Source organism: Panthera tigris, chromosome F3 (assembly GCF_018350195.1).
Source record: "Panthera tigris isolate Pti1 chromosome F3, P.tigris_Pti1_mat1.1, whole genome shotgun sequence".
Classification (NCBI taxonomy): Eukaryota; Metazoa; Chordata; class Mammalia; order Carnivora; family Felidae; genus Panthera; species Panthera tigris.
In genome coordinates this window covers 61,434,384-61,456,126 of record NC_056678.1, presented here as the reverse complement: position 1 = coordinate 61,456,126, position 21,743 = coordinate 61,434,384, and positions in this window count along the sequence as shown.

The following is a 21,743-nucleotide window of genomic DNA, read 5'->3' as shown; positions in this document are numbered from 1 at the left end:
CATAGGTTTGCAGCCTTAAACCCTTCTTTGCCTCTATAAATTTCCCAAATCACAGCCCTTCATGCAACGTATGAAAACCTGTGCAACTTTTTAATACGAAGCACATATATGTACAGAAAGTTTTGCTTTCCTGTCTGCATTTAGCATTGTGAAAAAGGCATAAAACATGGGGATTTGGAGGTCTTTTTCCAAACGAGTCTTACATAATTCGACATCTATGTGTCTGTAGACACCATTAATTTTCTTATTAACATTGATGGTAATTGTAATAAGACCCATTGAATGTAAGATGTTAGTCAAAGTGCTTCATTCATAGCCATTGTCTATCCATAGCAGTACCTCATAACTTTCCAGGGTGGGATACGATTTTAGTGAAATTAACACCGGACAATTCAAATTTATGTAATCCGTTACATTCAGTGCCAATTATCAGATTTCTACGACTTTCCTTAACTCCGATGCATCCCTTGAGACTCATCCCAAGTGCCATCTCCTCTATGAAACCAGTCACCATCTCAACTCACATATACTCTCTCTTCTTTGACACAAAAGCACTTGGTTTATTTACCTGTAATCGTACCACTAAAATGCACCAAGTCTCGGAGGAAAATATCACCAACATTCTCACGCGTGGTTTGCTTCTTTTCACGCAAGTAAGGACCTCATTTCCCCGAGCACGGAGTAAGTGCCTCGCGCTTTACTTCTCTTTGCACCGCACATCACAGCGAGCATTCATTCATTCGTTCGTTCAATCACGCGCTCATTCCACAGATACTTGGCGAGCGACTACCAAATGTCAGAAACCGTGCAGGACACCAGAATCACACGCCAGTGTTCCCACCCTCAAGCAGTGTAGTTCAGTGGGGACACAAACCGGTATACACGAACTTACCATCCAGTGTGAATCGTGTGTTAATGAGAAATCTCTGGGCGACCTGTAAGTGCATCAGAAAGACCCCCAACTGGAACCGAGCTATTGTGGAACTTCTACAGTGAAGAAGGCAGGGGATAAGGGCCAGTAAAAGAAAGGTCATGAGCAAAAGCCTGAAGAAGGCATAGCTAGCCCGGTGCTCTAGAGATAGAAGGCATTTGAAAATCATTTGTTAGCTGAAGCGGAATGAGCAGAGAAGAAAAAGGGTGATGAAAGGGAGGAAGGACAAAATTAAAAGAAATTTCAGGGGTTTTTTAAACACAAAATATTAAAAAGTATACGCAATCTTAGTTCTTTGTTGGAAGTCTTCTGTAGAAAACTAGTCTGTAAACAACACAAATAAACTGATTAGTAAATATTGGACTCACTTTTAAGGAAAGTGAATAAAACTCTCATTGGAAAAACAAAAAAAGATGTTCAGCTACCTGAGGCAGCTTGCCTGGTACAGGGAGCTAAATGTCATTATTTCCAAGCAGGAGTGTGTTTTACTCGCTAAGATAAGACTTGATTACACCTTTCCTTTTCAGGATCCCTGAGGGCTGGGTAATTCTATGATGGTGGTATTCTTCTTGAAGTAAATAAAAATCACTCGCTATGTGTTGAGGGGACAAGGTAGGAAGAAGGAGTCAAGTAAGACACTAAGAATGCGCTTGGTTGAATAATTTCATTTATTCTATAAGAGTCAAAGATTCTCCATAATAGGATTTTTTTTAAGTTTATTTGTTGATTTTTGAGAGAGAGAGAGGAAGAGGAAGAGAGTGCTAGCAGGGAAGGGGCAAAGACAGAGGGAGAGAGAATCCAAAGCAGGTTCCACGCTGTCAGCATGATGTGGGGCTCGAACTCAAGAACCGTGAGATCATGACCTGAGCCAAACTCAAGAGTCAGACACTTTGGGGTGCCTGGGTGGCTCAATCAAGTTAAGCGTCTGATTCCGGCTCAGGTCATGATTTCACAGTTTGTGAGTTTGAGCCCCACATTGGGCTCACAGCTGTCAGTGCAGAGCCTGCTTTGGATCCTCTGTCTCCCTCTCTCTTTGCCCCCACCCTGCTCTCTCGAGTTCTCTCTGTCTCAAAAATAAACATTTAACAAAAAATGGGGCACCTGGGTGGCTCAGTCGGTTGAGGGCCAGACTCTCGGTCTCCACTCAGGTCATGATCTCACCGTCTGTGAGTTTGAGACCTGCGTCAGGCTCTGCACTGACAGTGTGGAGCCTACTTGGAATTCTCCCTCTCCCTCTCTCAACTGCCCCTCCCCCATTCACTCTCTCTCTCTCTGTCTGTCAAAACAAATGAATAAACTCAAAAATTTTTTTTAAAAAGTCTGACACTTAAGCACCTGAGCCACCCAGGTGCCCCAGCAATAGGATTTTCTAAAATAAATCAACCAATTTATAGGAAGTGACCTTCCCTTGCCTTAACTCAAATATCTCAAGAGACAAAAATGATAATATCTACCAGTCATCAGGAATTTATTTTGTACCGAAAATGTGCTGACTCTATGCATTCTTCTATCATCACAACCGCCTTGAAGTTAGGCATTATTATTTGCATTAGGAATAGTAAATGCTTGTTAAATGAGTGAATAAAAGCTCAGCTCAATTCAATTTCCGTTCAATTTACTCACCCCACAAATTGAGGAAATGCCATGTGTCATGTACCTAGCAAATCTTGCAACTTCTTGGGAATCTGAACCCAGTTGGCCCCTAAAAAAAGATAGCAATGCAAATGTATCACCCACCCACGGTACTTGGCGCATGTTAAATACTTACCAAATGACTGTGTAAGTGAATGAATGAGTGAATGAATGTATACAAAACCCCAAAGGTACTCCCAAGCCAATATATTGAGGAACTCTTTAAAAGACCAAAGAAAGAACCCACGTGGCTTCATTCTGAAACCGACAACCAAAATCAGCCTTTTTCCTACAATGGCGAGAGCGGTAACCCCATTCCCCACTTCTACCTTCTTCACACTGCTGCACATTAGCCTCAAGCCAAATGGAAGGAAGAATGCACCAAAGACAGAAACGGAACATCGCCAGTCCTTGCCTTAGCAATAAAAGAGTTGGGACAAATTCGATGGATTTGATCAATGGATCTAACAAAATAATTTGAGACTTTATGGCTTATTGATCAAGGAACTATGCCTGAGAGGTGCCCATCCATCACCTCTGAGGCCGGAGAACTCCCAGAGAAAACACTATTCCTGCTGCAAATCACAGTCACCCTTCTGAATTCACAAGTTCAATGGCTCTGTCTACCAGAAAAACCTCAGCAAGGACTAACAAGGCAATATTCTTTCTGCAGGAGGGGGGGAATGAACAGTCAGGGGGCACAATGAACCAGAAACTGAGAATGCATGTTGAATTTAATCCTCACCATGACCTTGTCAGGTAAGTGATGGAATCCTTCCTCATTCCACAGACAAGGAAAATGAAGTTCAAAGCAGTTAAGTGCCCCATCAGAGACACACGGTCAGGAAGCTACATTTGTACCAGAACTTTCCAGTTCCTACCCCCTTCTTCCTCTCCAGCCAGCTCACCATACTCTACACGGATATGTTTTTGATGAGACTCAGAGTCAGAATATCTCTAAGGTAAGGAATTCTAATATCCATATAAAAATAGTTCATTTCAATCCTCTCGAATTCATTTTTCAAGGGGAAAAAAAATACCGAGCAGCTCTGAGTTGCTAACAGTCTTCTAAACCTTGGGAGACAACAGTGAACAAAGGTAGACAGAGACCTTGCCAGCATAGAGTTCGCCTTCTGGTGTAAGAGACAGAAAATGCTCTCACATTTTCTGTGTGCATGTGTGTGTGCAACAAGTTTACTTCACAGCCTAGATTCAATGGACTGTGAAGCAAAAATCTGTATTTATTTATTTTTTTAAATCATCATGAACGCATTTTAATGTGCCTCACTGAAGCTTCCTTTCTGATGCCCGCATGAAATCGAGGCCACCTACCGTAACTTTTCTCTTCATTTTCAGGTATTGTTAAACAGTCAGTCTCATTCTCAGAAATTTTAAAGATTAATCCAAACTAATATCCAATATCACTCTCATTGGTTTTTTTAGGTTTCAGCATAGCCCCCATCTTGGACTGAGAAACAGGCAACACAAAGGGCGTGGAGAACATGGTGCTTCTTCTCTCCATTTAGTCCTCTCTTCACACCTCATTCCGTTGTCTCTGATTCCTTCAGGGCCGGTGGAGAGCGAGGAGGGAGAAGAGAGAACACAGTTAAGGGGAAGGACAGGTCAGTTCAACAGAACTGCAGTCTGGCTCTTTCTCTTGGGGGTACGTTGTAGGTCCTTCATGATCTCATCTCACAAGAGACCTCTCTCAAGAATGTTTCCTGGCAGGAGTCTTGCCTCCCAATCAAGTGCCCTCCTAACTCACGACCACTTATGGCCCCACTCACCCCCCATCCTTCTGACCCACGTCCCTCCAGAGACAATCAACACCACACTTCCAGCCTTTCTGGGGGTACCTTTCACTGGCAGGAAATCCTCTTGGGTAAGATCTTGTTCAGGAGGATTAAAGGCTTGTTACATTATTCAGGCTAACTTGATCTGTTGAAAGGCGTGAGTCCTACCATCGGTGAACGAGCCTTGGCTCGCACTGTGGCCCTTCCTGTCCACTCTGCCTTCAGAGTGGCGCCAGCCAGCCCCCTCGGAATCCCACCTTCAGGTCTAGACAGGAAGGAGTCTGGCACCAGTCTCCCCATGTCCACCAAACTCTCCCTCCCACCAGAATCCAGGGACACGGGTCACATTTGCTGGGCAGTTTTCTTGCAGACCACTCAGTTGACTTATGTTAAAGAGGGGATTCTCCTTCCTCCAGAGAGAGGGAGTCAATGCACAGCGTGGCCGTTGGCAATCATCTTCATAGGGATCCTTCCTGTCATCAATCATCTCACCTCTGTTCATGTGCCCTTGAGATGGGGGGAAGGGCTAAGGGCGGCTGGACAGTTTTTGAAGTCTCACAAATATATATCTAGAAGGTCTGACACTTTTTGTTAAGTGTTTAAGCAATTAACACTTTTTGCTTTTCCCCTTTGCAAGCTCAGATAAATGAAAGACAACAGAAAAGCTTTCATCATACGACCTGTTACCTACACACTGTCAGTTCACTTAGTAATGAGTGTTAGGGAAAACAATAAGGCAGAGGAAATTCAGAGAGTATCAAAGTTGTCAGGACCGTTCTAGATAAGAGGGTAAGAGATGACCACTCAGAGGAAGAGACAGTGAGGCGGAACCCTGAGTAAAGTTAAAAGATAAGTCGTGCCAACAGCAGGGGCAAGAGCATGAAACCAAGACACAGCAAATGGTCAATCCGGATGTGGGGACACCAAGTTTGTGCAGGAATTACAAAGACAGAGTCAGAGTTAAGTGAGGGGAAGATGGGGCAGAAGTGAATACAAGAGAGATCGGTAGGGGCCATACAATGTGAGACCTCCGGGTCGTAGGAAGGCATTTGCATTTGGCTCTGAGAGCGATGGAAGTCACTGGGGAGTTTGGAGCATGGTGCCATTACACATCTGGTTTGGAGTTTCAAACATCACTCTGGCTGTCACGTGGGTAATAGATGGTAGAGTGACAACGATCCATGCGTGTGAGCTCTGTTGAGGATCTAGTGAGAATACCATGTTGGATGTGTATGTTCAGCTCAGTTGTAAAATTTACACTCACAGAGCAATGAAGGAGCCAACCAGATCCCATGTAAAACTACTCCGGTTTTCCCTGAGACATCATCTAGTCCAAAGTGTGAAATTTGAGGTTGGAGGTTAAAGAGAATGCATTGGAGATCGCAGAAAGAGGTTAGCTCGGTGTAGTAAAGTTAGCAAGCATTAAATATACGCACGAGAAAGCTTTAAAGGAAGAGTCTTTGGACTCTGTTGCTGCATAACAGATCACGCCAGACTTGGCAGCCTAAAGCAAGAAAACCAATATTTTATAATAGCTAATGGTTTTGTGGGTCAAGAACCTGGGAAGGGCTCCACCAGGTGGTTCTGGCTCAGGGTCACTCGTGTGGCAAGAGTCAGATATGGCAGAAGCTGGGATCGTAGTTCTGGTTACTTACTGCTCCGTTTTCATTTTCATGTAGTCTCAGGGTTTCTCCATGTGCTTTCTCCGCCTCGGCTAGTTTGTGCTTCCCCATAGCATGGTAGCCTCAGGACACTTAGATTGCTTCCATGAAGGCTTATGGCTTCAGCAGAAGAATTCCAGCCCCCCCCCCACCCCACCACACCAGGTGGAAGTTCTATCTCTTCTGCCACATTCTTTTGGTTACGAGAGAGTCACAGTCCCTCTGAGATTCCAGGGGGAAGGACGTGGACAGCCTCCACCATCACCCAGTGGGAAAAGTGTCCCGGTCACATGACAAGGACAGCCTGTGGAAGTGGAGATATTACTGCAGCCGACTTTAGAAAATACAATCTGCCCACGACACCTAAAGTGGAGGAGAGCGTTGTTGGAAGGATCAAGGCTATAAGGAAAAATGCAAGACATGAGACAGAGAAAACGACTTCTGACAACCAGGACTGTTTAGTGGTAAATCAAAAAAAAAATGGGGATAGGATCAAGACACGTATCCATAACACTGGAGACGAAAGTGATATGTGCCTATCTGAGATGCCTACACTCACACAGACTCATGCATGCACACACATTTGTGAACACACAGATGCATGCGTACAGAGGCACGCAAATGCACATGCACACACGGCCTGGCCCCCAGAACCCTCTAACCCCAAACTTCCACTCTTACCAGTACTTTTGATCCACAGCATTGCAACAACGGCCACAATGCCCACCACCTCTCCATGCATATGTGTATCCTTGGAGAGCTTCCTCTGACCTACTGGAGAAGATTTGTTGATGGCTGTCCTCTCAACTCAGGGCAAAGTAATTTCTTTGGAATTCCACCGTCATCCACCGTCCTCACGCAAACAGCCTGGAGATGTAGTGTTGCAAAGTGCGTGGCTTCGATGCCGTGCACTTTTGATTTTAAATACAGAACGCATGGGGCAGGGTGAGAACTCCAGAGTCCCAAACAAATTCTAATTCGTCCTGTCTCTCCACGTATCACCATCTGCTTACCTCCATCTATGCTCTATTTTATGGTACTTATCATCACAATGCATCGTTACTTGCAGTTCCAATATTCGGCCGCAAGCCAATCCATACTTTCGTGTGGGCCACGAAGCTTAATAGTATCACAACTACTAATGATACCGTTAAAATATTGACTAACGGGAATACAGCCTGACGGAATCTTCAGTAAATGAGAGATGAGCAAAAAAACAAAAACAAAAACATCAAATTACAGAAAACAATCTTATATGAGTTACCCAAAGGAGGAAATTTCTAGAGTTTTGGCCAAACACGTACACTCTGTCCAATCTGTGCCTTTTGTATCTATAGCTACTCCAAAGCAATATAAATGTCAAAAGGTTTGGCAAATAAGTACTATGGTATATTGAGAAGAGTGGCCTCCAATTTTAGAGACCCTAGATAGAAATGTTAGTGCAAGGCCACTGAAAGCCACCTCTGTAACCTTCGGTGACTCTGTAGGCCTGTTCCCTGATCAGTTAATTGAGAGAATGGAGTGGGTAATTTCTCTGTTTCTTTTTAGGTTTATTCTTTGAAGCTTCCGAATGGTGTGCATGGTATGTCTCAGTTAAATAGAGGACCCCGGGGCACCTGGGTGGCTCAGTCGGTTAAGCATCCGACTTCGGCTCAGGTCATGATTTCGTGGTCCGTGAGTTCGAGCCCCGCATCAGGCTCTGTGCTGACAGCTCGGAGCCTGGAGCCTGTTTCAGATTCTGTGTCTCTGTCTCTCTCTGACCCTCCCCCGTTCATGCTGTCTCTCCCTGTCTCAAAAATAAATAAACGTTAAAAAAAATTTTTTTAATAAATAAATAAATAAATAAATAGAAGACCCAACTGACTAGAACATTCATTCTCCTGCATTCTTTTAAACCAAGTTCCACTTTAATAGTAACAACATCTTCTATCTGTATGTCAGTAAACCTCATACGCTTTCACATCCATCTATGCTCTATGTTAACTTCAAGATGTTCAAAATTAATAGATGGCCCACATTCCTATGACCTACCAACGACACGATATTGAAGGGAGAGAGGCAATCGTGGGACCGGCAAAGAGATTCTGTCTGGTATAGTTTTTTTGAGATGAACAATTTGGTTCTTTTTTTTTTCTTGAGTTAGAAAAATACTTTAGAATCATTCAAAAATGAAAAACAGAATTACAGAACGTAAAGTCATTCAAAATGTTCCCGTATCAGAGCATTACAATAATCTTTCAGAGACACATGAAAGAAATATCGAAGCTCAACTATAGGCCCAAGTCAAGGCTACATTTGAATAAATTGTCTAAAAAATAATGCCTCCTGGGATGCCTGGGTGGCTCAGTTGTTTAAGCATCCGGCTCTTGATTTTGGCTCAGGTCATGATCTCGCGGTTCGTGGGTTTGAGCCCTGCATCGGGCTCTGTGTTGGTGGCTCAGGGCCTGGAGCCTGCTTCGGATTCTGTGTCTTCTTCTCTTTCTGCCCCTCCCCCACTTGCACTCAACTCTGTCTCTCTCTCAAAAATAAATAAGCATAAAAAAATTTAAAAATACAATACAATAAAATAAAATAATAAAAATACTGCCTCTTATCTTTAGAGCACTTTGAAATTTAGAAAACACTTTCACACACATTATTCCATCTGAATGTCACAATGACACCGAACCCTTGTTAACTGAAATGAAATTGTTAATCTCATTTTACCGATGAAACAACCGAGCGCAAAGAGGATAAGTGACTTGCCCCAAAACACAAAGGCAGCTAGAGATGTCATCAGGACATAACAGAACCATAGCGTTCAGAGTTCTTAGGGACCTTGAAGGTTATCCAGTGGGCCACTTGTCCCCGGCTTCAGTTCTTTTTTTTAATTTTTTTTTCAACGTTTTTTTATTTATTTTTGGGACAGAGAGAGACAGAGCATGAACGGGGGAGGGGCAGAGAGAGAGGGAGACACAGAATCGGAAAACAGGCTCTAGGCTCCGAGCCATCAGCCCAGAGCCTGACGCGGGGCTCGAACTCATGGACCGCGAGATCGTGACCTGGCTGAAGTCGGACGCTTAACCGACTGCGCCACCCAGGCGCCCCCCCCCCGGCTTCAGTTCTACAGCAGGAATGGCCAGCTGCCCATCACAACTGGGGCTCTTCTTTCCATGGTGCAGATTTGTAACTGGGATGTGGCCTCCCAGCCAGGGACCACATTTCCCAGTCTCTCTTGTCTCGAGGAGGAATCGTATCACCACTTGTCACAAATATAATGCGAGCGGAAGTGACATATGTCACTTCTGGGCCAAGATGGGCAGGGAGAATTTCTCCTTCTTCCCTCTCCACCATCTCTCCCCTGACTCAGAGGACGCTGAAGCCCAAGAAGATGGTGAAGCCAAAGATAGCCAGTGCCCTAAACCACCACAGGGAAGAAAGTTATCTGCCAGCGGGAACACTCCCACGGTCTCTCCACGAAGAAGAAAGAATCTTAAAGTGTGTTAAGACACTGACATTACAGGTTTACTTCTTTCCATAGGTAGCATTGTACTAACAACCGCCACACACACACACACACACACACACACACACACACACAAGCTCCCTGCCTCCAATTAAACAAAATGACCAGGGAAGGGCTCACTCCTACCATAGACGGATCATCACATGTTTGAATGGTTCCTATTAAGCAGATTTCCTTCCATCGGGCACATAGTTTCTTCCTGTTCTCTCAGTTGGATCGGAGTATGCCTTTTGAACTCACACAGAACTGATGTAACACCTCTTCCACATGACTTATGTCTGTCTCTAGCCCTTTAGTACAGACTCTCTTTATTACAGACTAATGATTCTTTAGAGAAATCATGTTTCCACAGTAAGATCATAAGCTCCTCTTCTCTGGTAATGCCTGATGCAGCTCTGGGCAAAGGACAGGGTTGTTATTTTTTTTAACTTTTTTTTAATGTTTATGTATTTTTGAGAGATGGAAAGACGGGGGGGGGGGGGGGGCAGAGAGAGGGAGACACAGAATCTGAAGCAGGCTCCAGGCTCTGAGCTGTCAGCACAGAGAGCGACACGGGGCTCGAACTCAAGAACTGTGAGATCATGACCAGAGCCGAAGTCCCACACTTAACCGACTGAGCCACCCAGGCGCCCCTGGACAGGGGTTTGATGAATACGAGTGTCTAAGGGAAGTTTGTTCCGAGAGTGGAGTTCAGTTCTCACCTCCTTTGGACCCATTTAGACCAACTTGGGTTCTTCCCCTGCTGTGTTCCTACAGCACCTTCCATGTTTTTCTATTAGAACACCTCACACGATATTAAAACTTCAATCTACCCTCCTATCAGATAAAGGCACCCGAGCTGAGTCCACCAGCAGCAAGAAACCCACTTACCATTGGTTCATTACACACAGAACCACGGCTTGTACAACTCGAGGCGGTGTCATTCCCCCGTAGTCCGGAAGGTTGTGACATAAGGTGGCCCGGAGCACAGAACCTTTTGGAGCCCAGAGGTGATGACAATGTGCCCTTCCTTACTCTTTTCCTCGGGCTACCCCTCAGCCCACTCTGTGGGTGCCTGGAGAGCTCATTCCTTCTCCCCTTCTCACTCCTTTTCTGTCACCACCCCCGCCCTCGCGCACACACACACACACACACACACACACACAGACCCCACCGACAGCCGGTTCTGTGCATCCTCTATGCCCTGCATTCAAGCAGAGCAGACGTACTGTGTTTGGAAACGGGGCACCAAAGAGACAACGCATTTCAAGCCTGCTCACATGGACACCTCTCATAGCACTGCTTGAGACATCCTTACATTAAGGGGTGCCTGGGCGGCCCAGGCAGTTAAGCGTCTGATTTTTGATTTCGGCTCAGGCCGTGATCACACGGTTCGTGAGTTTGAGCCCTGTGTTGGGCTCTGTGCTGCTGGCCGTGTGGACCCTGCTTGGGATTCTTTCTCTCTCTCTCTCAAAATAAATAAATAAACTTTAAAAAAAAAAAATAAGGAGAAATCCTTACATGAAGACATCTCCCCCATAAGAAGAAGACTGACATGAGGAGACCGAACGGCTAGCTGGGGAGGGATGACGAGTAAAAGAAGCTGAAAGCCCCATCACGGCACGTGACTTCCTTATTTGCTTATACGTCCTTTCCTCTAACTTACTATAAATAAACTTGTTAACTCGCTTATATGAAGCTTCTATAACATTTACTAGGTACTAGGCATCGCTCCAAGTTATTTTGCAAAGGTGAACCCATTTTCCCTTCATAGTCACTCCCTAAGGTGGGTGTTGTGTTACCCCCATTTTACAGATGAGGAAACTGGAGACAGAGGTCTTGTGACTTGCCGAATGTCACCAACCGGTAAGAGTTGCAGCGGGATTTGAACCCAGAACCCGTGTTCTTAGCTGCTGATTCTCCACTGCTGTTGTGAGGAGCTCCTGGAGAGCTTGTCTGGAGGTTTGTGCAGAGGAGCGCAGCTACTCACACACACTTGACCAAAGAATGGTCCTCCTGCGTTGGGAAAGGTTGTCCTCCTTGACCAAGTGTGCAGCTTTGCGGGGGAAGAACATGGAGTGGTGAGGGATAAAGGGACAGCTGCCTAGCCAGCGAGATCAGCCAATCAATGGCTGGCAATCAGCGAGGTGACAAATGTCACAGCCAGATGGCCCTCACTATCCCAGAGGAGGTCTTTGAAAATAGAGACTGGATCATACTCTTTTGTATCCCCACAACCTGGCACTAATTTCTGCAACACAATAGACGTTAAGAAATTGCTCGCATTGGGGCGCCTGGGTGGCTCAGTTGGTTGAGAGTCCGACTCTTGATTTTGGCTCAGGTCATGATCTCACGGACCATGAGTTTGAGCCCCCATTGGGCTCTGCACTGACAGCGAGGAACCTGCTTGGGAATCTCTCTCTCTCTCTCTCTCTCTCTCTCTGCTCTTCCCCTGATCCCTCTCTAAAACAAATAAAATGAGAAAAAACAATTTATTTGCTTTCACCAATGAGTGAGTGAGTGAGTGAGTGAATATCTCATGTAATGTACTCAGAAAGGGCGCCCTGGAATGGGAACTGACTCCACCATGAGCTGGCAGCCATTTTGAGGCACACATTGTCTCTGGGGTTATTGCTCACCGTTACCGAACAGGGGTATACGAGGCTTCTCCCAAATGCCGAACAACAAACTGAAATCAATCTACCCCCTTGCAGACAGAAACATCAAGGGGGACGACATGATAATCCCGTCCACTTCAAAATGTATTCTCTCCACACGCAGCCCCAGAGAAGATTCCTCAGGGGGAAAGCATCAGGTCTTCCATTGCAGGGGCTCTTCCCCATCGAATGCAAGACGATACGTACCCCCAACAGTATGGAGTTATTCCAGTCACATCCCTTCGGACGCAGAGGTGTGGAGAGGGGAGAGCAGCCATCAGAGCTGCTGGGAATTGGCCTAGACACGAGCCCCATGGGAAATGGCTGCTCACCTACAGGAGGTCACCTGTATGGCCTCTTTTGCCTTGTTCTCGTCAACAAATTGGAAAGGATTCCCGGTTTGCCATTGTAGAGATAAGGAAAGTGATGCTAGGCTCACTCACGGTGTTTAAGTGACATATCCAGGCCCACATGACCCGTAAACTAAACTGTGGATCAGGACTTTGGAGAGGAGCCCATTGATATTCATCTTTGCAAATGCCATCTTTTGGAAACTTCTGCGGGGTGAACTTGAAGCAGATGAGAAATAGCCCCAAGATGCAGGGCCTGCGTGTGGTTAATCTATCACTTGCCCTTCCCTGCTTGGAACCATGATTGACAAAGTTACTATTGCCCCCTTGGAAAATCCCATCTTGGACCTGAGGCCAACGATTTCCTTTCGCTAATCAAATCCCTGAGGGTGTGATGTCAGGAACCCTCAGTGGACCCAGAGGAAGGGGAAGGGCACCTGCGGCCACCAAGCAGCTTTGACTTTGAACGAATCACTTAACCTCTCTGGACTTACTTTTTGTATTTTTGCACATCAAACAAAGGGGTTGGGTTGAATATGTGCTCGGTCCTGGGTGGGTTGACATCAAAACTATAGGTGAGCTTCATTGCAGGCAAGCAATGGAAAGCAATACAATTAGGTAGAAATTATCCCAACCTTAACCGTAGACAAAGGGCTGTGAACTCTAGGCTGTGGTCTAAGAAATGGATTCGAGAATTTATTGTAGACTGCTGAGGACATCAGCCCTGTGTGCTGTGGCCGCAAAGGTCAACAAAATGATGAGTGTTATCCAGAAGGGTATTGTAAAACACAAAGCTGAACACATTTAGCGTTTACCCAGAAAACAGAGCCAGTCTATTCCCTGGGAAAAGCAATGCTCTGCAAGCTGCTATACGTGTAGAAACAGACTGAGGAATTAGAACAAATCTAGAATGAGAAAATTTTAATGGCTTAGAGCATGGAAAATGGTAATCATCGAAGGACAGCCTGAAAAGATTTAAATTACACCACGATTATGAAAAAGCAATTCTCTGCCATTAGTATCCCATATAATATTTAATAACATTCCTTAATTTAGTTATCCATACATATTTAAAGTCTCAGATTAAATAAAGTAAAATGTTATTTTAGAAATAATGCTCCTTCTAACTCACATTTCATGAAACAATTAAACTCTTCATGTGCACCTCTAGTATGAATAAGTTTTTCATGCTTAAAGTCACATTTTGAGCCATCTGACACAGTTTCACAAAGCACATCCTCTGCACAGCCGTTGAAGTCATTTGAGATGCAGAACTTTTAAATCCATATCTGATGCTTTCCCGGTAATCCTGCTCCAACTCAAAAGTCCCCACTCAACATAGCACTTGGACACTTCATCATTTCATTCATCCTATGATTATAATTATGATCATTGTAACACTCTAATTTACGACGTGTTCTCTCTAAAACTTTAACTACTGATCAGTACTGCCCTTGAAAGTTGTTTACAATGTCATCACTCGCAATGGTGAGATTATACCTTCAGCGATAACGACTGAATTACCAACATCTTTGCCTTCTTTTATTCTAACAATTCTGTCAGATGGTTTCTCCAAGCAGCACAGGCTAGCATCGATTGAAATGATTTAAGGATCACTTGTCTCCTTTTCAAAAAATACTCTGTTGTTTGGAAAAAGAACTAACGGGAGAGACCATATCTTCATATGAGCAATTATAGGATCAAAGATAAAGCCACTCCTTCTTTTCCAAGAGATAACGGGAAGACCAGAGATGTTAATTATGAATTTTAAAATGACCATAAAGGCTACACTTTGATGATTTCTTTTATATATTATTAGCTAGCGCTTTGATTTTTAAAGGGTTGGACAAGATGCCTAACATTTATTGAACACGTATTGTGTGCCAGGGGCTTACATATACGATTTCCCTGAAGAATTAAGATAACGCTCAGATATGGGTTTTAATTATGTCTAACTCACAAGTGAATAAACCGGGACTCAAAGTTCTTAAACGGCCTGTTTCCTCTAACCCCCACACACCTGTACTATAATTGGAAGGGAATCTAAAACTCCACGCTTTCTATCCCGTCCGAACGTCCAAAATACTAGAACGAGAAGCTATATCTCAGAGGCTTAGAGAGATACATATAAAAGAATATCTATTACTTCATATAATTACAGGAATTTATGTTTTCATGCTTTGCAGTGTTGATAGTCTTTTGCATTTATTATCTCATTTGATATCTGTAAAAATTAAATACCTCCTTAATCGATAACCTCCCAAATCGATACCTCCCGGTATCTCCAGTAGGGCATAAAAATATAAAGTGATTTAAAGCAGATTTAGCTATATTAGTTAGCAATATGTACACACGGCTCATAAAACAAGTTCCTATGAGGCTGGAACAACAGATACGTTATTGTACTGGCCCAGTAGGTCCCTGACTTCTGCGTTTCACACAAGTTGGGCGGCCACATTCTTCTGTGTCAGAGAGAAAGCAAATGGATAAGTGGACCTCAGGCCCCTCTCTGTTATTTTCACTGTAAATGCTTCTGAAATTTGAGGTGTTTGTTTTTTTTTTTCAAAACAGAAGCACAGTTTTATTTTCACCTAAAAGAACTAACAAGAATACCTTTACGGCGAAATAGGCCACCAGTGTTTAAATTTCCCCAAATGCTGTGACTTATTTTATGTTCTAAATTTTTCGTTTCCCGGTTACGTGAGGTTGATCCGGTTCAGAGTGTTTTGTGTTCTAACTTTCCTTCCCTGATGATATTCCTTGCTATTTACTTATCAAAGTTCATCGGCTCTGCCATTTCCTACATTCTAGATTTTGCTGACTGTATCCCTGTGGTGTTTGACTTCTTTCTCTCCATCCTGGATTTTTTTTAAAAAGCTCAGGTTCTTATGTAAAAACTTAAGTCAGATTCAGGGTTTGGGGGGTTTTGATTTGGGTTTTTTGTGGGGGAGGGGTTGTTTTATTTTTTTCTCCACCCATTCTTTCTTTTTTCTTTTTAATATAATTTATTGACAAATTGGCTTCCATACAACACCCAGGGCTCATCCCAACAGGTGCCCTGCTGGATGCCCATCACCCACCTTCCCCTCCCTCCCACTCCCATCAACCTCAGTTTGTTATATCTCACTTTTTTGTGATGTTAAGATTCATCAGTGGGCTTAGAATCCAGTCCTAGTAGCCATAGATGGTCATTGCCTGCTTTATTAGGGTTGCAAAAAGGTGATTTTGACAGGACTCAATTCTAATATATTTAGTAGCTTGAAATCTAAAAAGGACTTCCTCTTATCAGTTATTTGATTATGTCGCAGCACATTATTTGTACAGGGAAGTTCAGAAAAGTGTTTGATTCTTTATTTATTACTTAGTAGAATAATACATTTTTTCTCTAACATCTTCCAAAGGTGGCAAATGACATTTTTATTTTTTAGTATCATAATGAACTCATGGAGCTTAACATGTTTTATATATTTTAATTGCCTCAGGATTTTTTTTCAATGTTCAAATTATCCTGACGTTGGCTGGGTTAACTTCGGAGACTTTCCGTCACTGGTCTCGCAGCAGCTTTACAAAACTTGCTTCTTTCTGATTCCAGACTATGGTTCAGCTTCATTGGACCTTTCCTGCCCCAGACTCGGAATCAGCCAGTTTCGCAATAAGCCTTTGTTCCTTTTGGTGCTAAATGGCGATCAGAGAGGCCACAGTGTGGGGCCAGAGGTGATCATGGCCACTGGGAGTTCACTGTTTCTAGCCCTTGTCAGTGGATAGTTTAAACTAGAAAACAAGCTTTTTTCCTTTTTTAATTGTTTGACTATAAAGTCAATTTTAAAATAATCATAGAATCATTCCCCACACTAAGCGTCAATTGTGCTTTTACTCTTAACTATGAAAATCTTATGTTTGCTCTAATGTTTTTTTTTTCAGAATAACGATTCCAACATCATTACGAATAATGTTATTATTGATAATTTAAGATCTGTGTATAGCTTTTCTTGCCTTGAAAACGTGTCACAATAGGAAGATATATTCCAATTATTATGACTTTGAAATAATTTTTCGTGTGTCATAAATTCAGCAACTTGACGCACAACGTTTAACTTATTTCGCTTTGCTTTTAATTTTTAAGTATTGTTTTTTTTCCATTTCGATTTGATTTTGTTTTATAATTTTCTAAAATATTTATGGGATTTCAAAATGCATACAGGGTTGGAACGCCTGGGGGGCTCAGTCAGTTGAGCCTCCAACTTCAGCTCAGGTCATGATCTCGCGGTTCGTGAGTTCGAGCCCCACAGCGAGCTCGCTGCTGTCAGCGCAGAGCCCATTTCGGATCCTCTGTCCCCCCTCTCTGTCTCTGCCCCTTCCCTGCTCACACTCTCTCTCTCTCTCAAAAATAATTAAACATTAAACTTTTTTTTAAGCATACAATGCACATTTAGCTTCTCTGTTTCCCCAGTGTCTCCCCCATCTCTATGTCCTTCCTCCTACTCGTAGATAAACTTTTAAAACTTTGGTATATCTTCATTTTTTTTAAGGAAAATGTCTATACACATTATACATTCCTACTGCTCCCATTTCTTTTTCTAAAAGCAGAGTTTTATACACATTCCAATGAATCTCGCTTTTTTCAGTTAACAATATATCACTTCATAGTAGTGTATACATTGCCTTGTTCCTTTTTGAAAAGCCTAATCATTTAGTGTCTGTATGTACCATAGTTTATTCAACCAGTCCTATATTGACAGGCATTCAGCATTCTTCTCCTGATAGGTGGAAATGACAGGCATTTGCAGTCAGCGGCTACACAGGGCTGCGATGAATATTTTGTCAAATGTCTTCATACTTTTGCCAGTGTATCCTTGAAGTAGGCTTATTGGGTCAAAGTGAAAATGCGTGTGTAATTTGGTTATATTTTTGCCACATTCCCCTCCATAAGACGTGTACCAGTTTGTATTCCCACCCAGCATTTGCAAATATCTATTTCCCTGCAGCCTATTGAGTACAGTATTGTTAACATAACCTTGGGATTTATCCATCTAAAAGTTGAGTATTTCAATGTCTTTTTGTTTTGCATCTCTCTTATTATAATAAGTGAGACTGAACCCATTTTAACATATTTAAGGTCCTATGCCTTTTTCCTCCTGTGAACTTTTTATTCATACCTTTTGTCCAGTTTTTCTATATGGTGTTTGCTCTTTTTGGTTTCTGTTTTAAGCTTTTTAGGTAGCCAGGGTATTAACCCTTTGTGTTGTAATTTGCAACTATTTTTCCAGTGTTTCCTTTATGTTTTTATTCAGCTTATAGCCTTTATTGTCATGACTTGGTGGAGATTTATTTTAATTTTTGTTCATTTATACAGTCACATTTGCCAAACTTTTTCCTCATTGCTTGTATACAACGAAGCATAGTGAAAAAAAATCTTTTGTCTAGATTATGAAGGAATTCTATGTTTTCATTTGGATGTCTACGGTTTTATTTTTTTACATTTATTATTCATTTGGAATTCATGCTAGTGTGGGGAATGAATCATATTTTACTTGGAAATTCCAGTACATGTTTTTTGAATTTTTATTTTTCTGAACATGGTTTTGTACATCCCCAGTCATTAACAGGTGAAACAGGTATAGAATTCCAGTCCAGAAATAATCTCCTTAGGTTTTTTTTTTTTTTTCTCATTTTTTTCAGCATTGATTCATTTTTGAGAGACAGAGAGAGATAGGGCATGAGTGGGGAAGGGGCAGAAAGAGAGAAACACACAGAATCTGAAGCAGGCTCCAGGCTGAGCCATCAGCACAGAGCCTGACGTGGGGCTCAAACTCAAGAACCGTGAGATCTTGACCTGAGCCGAAGCTGGGCACTTAACCAACTGAACCGCCCAGGCGCCCCAATCTCCTCAGAATTTTTAGCACCTGGGATCCTCTACCAACCAAGGTTGCTCTGGACACATTCTATGATATACTGATTCTTGGGTTTTGGTATATCACCCGGACTTAACCACCTCCATTCCTTCCCTCCTCTCTCATCTCTGTCTTTCCTCTCTCGGCGTTTAGATTCTCCTTTTCACCTCTGTTGTTTTGAAATGTCGTGCCGAGACGTCTTTCTGAATGTGTTATTTTTACAATCTGCAAAACACTTGAGAGTTTTCGCTTTGGAAGAGACTTCAGTGCTTGGAAATTTTCTTGTGTTATATCTTTAGCAATACCACTATCCATTGTCCCTACTTTTTTCCTAGAGATATCATTAGTCAATGCCGGATTACTCATCTAATTTTCTTTTTTTTTTTTTTTTTTTTTGTAAAAATGTTTATTTATTTATTTTTGAGAGAGAGAGAGTGTGTGTGCAAGCATGGGAGGGGCAGAGAGAGAGAGGGAGATGGAGAATCCCAAGCAGGCTCTGCACTGTCAACAGCATTCCTGTCTTTGTGTCTTGGAAGAAATATTTTCTCTTATTTCTTTGAAGACACTAATTATAGTTCTTGAAGGTTTTCTGTTCTCCTCTCTACAGTGTCTCTGCTTCCCCTAGGTTTCCTTTTTCCTTTTCACTTCAGCCATGCTCTCAATTTGGAGGCTTTCCCCAATGATCTGACGGTTTTAGTTTTCATACTGAAGAGTGAGCACAGTTCTGGATGCAAAGGTTGGGCTTTCTCTCGGAGATCTCTTTGGAAAATGATGGGAAAATGATGAGGTTGTCCTTCATTGGGAGCCACCAACTCTCACTATCTGGATGTCCTTTCTGCAGAGACAAATCTCCCATTACACCGTGAGGATGCGGCCGAGAGAAAGAACAAGGGAGAGATTTCTTGCCCCTGACACTCCCGAACCTGAGTTCGGGAATCAAGGTGTCTCACAGCTTGCTGAGTCGATTCTCATTTAATCCTTTTGGTTTTGGGGCGCTTGGGTGGCTTAGTCAATTGGGAGCCCAACTTCAGCCCAGGTCACGATCTTAAAGATCAAGCCGCACATCAGGCTCTGTGCTGACAGCTCAGAGCCTGGAGCCTGCCTCAGATTCTGTGTCTCCTTCTCTCTCTGCCCCTCCCCCTGCTCTCGCTCTGTCTCTCTCTCCTTCAAAAATAAATAAACATTAAAAATTAAAAAAAAAAATAGTCCCTTCGGTTTTACCCTGCATTCCACTCTATCCACTGCTGTTCCTGGGACTGATATACGCAACTTCTCCACAGCCTAAACCCTGTCTTACCAGGAGAGAAAGGAGGGCACCGCCTAACTCTAGCCCACGGAAGGGATGGGAGCTTGGAGATCCAGCCACTCTGGATACAGGCTTTGAATCAATCTCACTTCCAGTCTGGCGTCTCATCCTGTGTGCTACGTATGCCTCCGATGCTGACCTCTCCAGGGTTTTGCAGAGGTAATTGGTCCACTTCATATCAATGTTCCACAACCATATACACTTAATCATAACTTCATCCATTCCACAAAGGTAAGTAAGCCTCTTCTCTACTTTCTTCAAAAAAATGTGTTGAATTTTCCCATCTACCATTGTCTCCTTTTTTCCTTTTCCCATCCATGGGGGTGAATTATTTCTTTACACCTTTAATCCTTTTTTTGTAGCTGTGTGCATGTGTGTGTGTGTGTGTGTGTGTGTACTTGATTTATTTATTGTTGTTTGTCTAACTGATGATTGATTCCAACCTACATCAGATCCTTTCTGCCAAAAAGTTGTGGTCTAAAGCAAGTGTTCAAATGCCATAATAATATTATGTTATCACTGACAGATAGAAGAGAAGATATATAAAGAAAGAGGAAAGGAAGGAGGAAGAAAGGAAAGAAGGAAAGAAGGAAGGAAGGCAAGAAGGAAGGAAGGAAGGAAGGAAGGAAGGAAGGAAGGAAAGGTTAGTATAGATTTGAGAAAGGACATGGTTTGGAGAGACTATATGACCCAGACATTTAATGTAAGAAATGTTGCCAAGTTGTTATAATCTCAGGCATCTCTAGTGGGGGAAAAAAAAGTCATCATTATGCCCCCAAAACACGCCCTGGCAGACAGTCTGAGACCACTGGCGGCCTCTAACTATCATATATTCTCCCCTCTACCAGGCATTTTCCTGGATGAAAAGAAGACTTTTGAGAGTGAAGAGGGATAGAAGGGACAGTGTGGAAGGTACCCAACTCCCCTCCGTGCCCAGCGGGGCGTTAACTATGCTTTCCAGCCAACATAGGGAAACCAGCACCCACGGAGGCCCCCCAACAGCGTGGCATTGAACACAGAGTTGGACACAGTCCCTCATTCGGTGACCTTTTGAAAGAGATGTGCTCCCCAACTGCCAGCAGGCACCGCCAGGCCGTCTGAAAGGGGCCTTTGCTGGGTTTCCTAGGTTTCTGCAGGCGCACTTAAAGAAGGTTATATGTGGTTTGTGCTGAGATGGTAATAAATTAAATTATAGCTCTGGACCAGCTATCTACCGTATAATGGTAGATTGTTCACTCTCTGAAAAACCAGAGACTCAGGACTTTCCCAGCTGCCTTTGATTTTCTGAGCAGCGGTCCTAGAAATTTCTAAAGAACGCGGTCTGTTTTCATCTGAAACTCTGCCATCTTGTAAACGTAGCATTTTCTAATAGTCGAAAAATGTTTCTTGCGTTTGGTCTGCCATTCACTTCTAAATTAAAGTGTCAGGTGATAGCAGATAAAACTTCCTTGTTCTCCGGCGTCCTTGTCACTGTGCTCGTTCAGGTTCTCGTTACTGCCAGTTTACCGCAGCAGCTTTCTCCCTGCCCTCAACTTTAACCTTCTTCTTGACTCAAATCTAGGTCTGACTTCAAGCTCAGGCTCTTTTCATTACACGGCACCGCCATCCTACCAACCTTTCCAGTCTGCTCATCTAATGCAGAAAAGGAAGGACGGCATCTCAGGCTAAAACCATTTGCCACCGATTCATTCTCTCTCCCTCTGTCTCTCCCCCTTTCTGTATTCATGTGGTTAGAGACCCGAGGTGTCCATTTTATGTACATTTCTGTGCTTAGAATCTAATACACCGTGTGGTATGGTAAACATGCAATTAATGTGCGTTAAAGACTGATGTACAGACGCCACAATTTAAATCAAGTGTGTCATGTTCTCGAATCATCACAGTGACTGAGTTATAGGAGGAGAGAAAGCAAATAATTGGATTGAGCCAGAGTCCGTGGCGCCCGAGGGTGATGGGAAGATCAAGGAGAAAGGTAGCTGACCACACGTACCATCTACAGACGGTGCACGAAGTACTGTGCGATCCAGTGCAGGTTGGA